Genomic DNA, 1,802 nt, shown 5'->3' with positions numbered 1-1,802 from the left:
CATGCAAGCCCAGGGTAGGGGAACAAACATTCCCTTATCTGGAGGAGAGCTCTGTCACTGCCCCCCCCCCCAAGCTTGTAGCACACACTCTGGAAAGCTGAATAGGGTTGGGTCCTAAGGTTGCAGTCCTATACACGTTTTCCTGGGAGTAAGTCCCATTGAACATAAAAGGACTTTCTCCTGAGTAGACATGCATAGGATTGTGTTCTAAGATTGCTTGAATCATGTGACAGTCCCACTGTTGCCATATTCCACCTGTGCCAATCACCTTGTTATGATGCCAGCAAGGGGAGTAAAAGCTGGATTGTCCCCCTCTGTTGCTTTGCCGAAATGGGACAAAGGCATGTTTTGTGCTGAAAAAGATATCAAAATCAGCAAAACTGCAAGGCAGTGCAGTCTGAAAGAAGCAAAAGCAAATTGTTTTCTTCCTGTTAACTGTCGGCTGCAAGCGGCTTATTCATTACATTTTCCCACATGCATCAGCAGGTTTTGTCAGTAAAACATTCAGGTCACCCACGCATGTTGGATAGGTCCCATCCCTACTTCTGATTTCTCTGCCATTTTTGTTTTAAAAAGTAAACAATGATCCAAAGGAGGAGGAAAAGCAGTCCTGAAGCTACAGCAGTGTATCAACAAAGTGAAGGAATTGTTCCATAAATAGGCAATCATTCTTTGATTCTCATTTCTCATGGTTGGCAACCTTCAGTCTCGAAAGACTATAAGCCTACAGCACCCGGTATTCCCAGGCGGTCTCCCATCCAAGTACTAACCAGGCCTGACCCTGCTTAGCTTCCAAGATCAGACGAGATCAGGCATGTGCAGGGTAACATATGCGGAAAAAAGGAAAAGAAAAAAAATTGATGAAAGCTGTTTGTTTACTGATGCAAAATGGAAAATGTTTTGGAAGAAATTTGTGTTTGTTATGTTTAGATCCAACTCTGCCCTGGCCTCAAGGTAGCTCACCATCAATATCGAACCTTGTCCCACAATGTGCTCACAATCTAAATTCAGGCTGCAGACCTATGCACACTTACCTGTGAAAGGAATAATTCCTACTGAGCACCTTGAGACCGGGTAGATGGGACTGGTCAGCCTGGGAAGGCAGCTCATCTGAGAGAAGGAAAACTCTGATCCCAAACCTCCACTGCCTTGTGGCTACATCCAGTTATGGAAAAGGCTTCAGGAGTCAACCTTGAGGCAAAATCAGGAGCTGGAGTCCCTGAGGCAGTTCATGGCTGAACACAGTCATGTTCTGGCAACTCCTGCGACGCAGCTGGAACCAACCATATTGGCCTCTGCCTTTCCATTGGACCATTTCAGCGACGTGGAGAGGGGGGATTTGCTGCTTGGGTAACAGCCTATCCTCCATACCTACTTTACCCAGGCTTCACGCACTGGAGAGGACACTCTGTTCCAGAACCACCATTCAGAGCGTGACACCATAGTCTTCCGAGACTGAAGGATGCCAACAACAACTACACTGTTAGTCACAGAAGGACATTATTGTCTGTAATTTTCTCAACATGAAAATCATTCAAGAATTAGTACCCCCATCTCTTACATGCATGTAATTATTTATGTGATCAGTCAACCTGGGCAAACAGCTCCTTAGCTCAGTTCACTTTTCAATGTGTCCTTAACCAATTAAATAAATCTTGGACTGCAGTCCTAAACGTACTTTCCTAGGAGTAAAGGCTACTGAACTTAATGGAACTTATTTCCAACATGCATAGACATGCATAGGATTTTATGGTTAGTCTATTAGGGCGCAATCCTAACCCTGACAAGTTTCTAATCCTAAC

At 44.7% G+C, this 1,802-nt stretch overlaps 1 pseudogene; it reads right to left on the bottom strand.

Moving 5' to 3' along the window:
* Window positions 1–721: 721 nt before the first annotated feature.
* On the bottom strand, window positions 722–834 carry LOC136637171 (5S ribosomal RNA; annotated as a pseudogene).
* Between the last annotated feature and the right edge of the window lie 968 nt (window positions 835–1,802).

Source organism: Tiliqua scincoides, chromosome 1, assembly GCF_035046505.1.
Source record: "Tiliqua scincoides isolate rTilSci1 chromosome 1, rTilSci1.hap2, whole genome shotgun sequence".
NCBI lineage: Eukaryota > Metazoa > Chordata > Lepidosauria > Squamata > Scincidae > Tiliqua > Tiliqua scincoides.
Note: the sequence above shows the minus strand (reverse complement) of the source record. Positions and strands in the feature narration are given on the sequence as shown.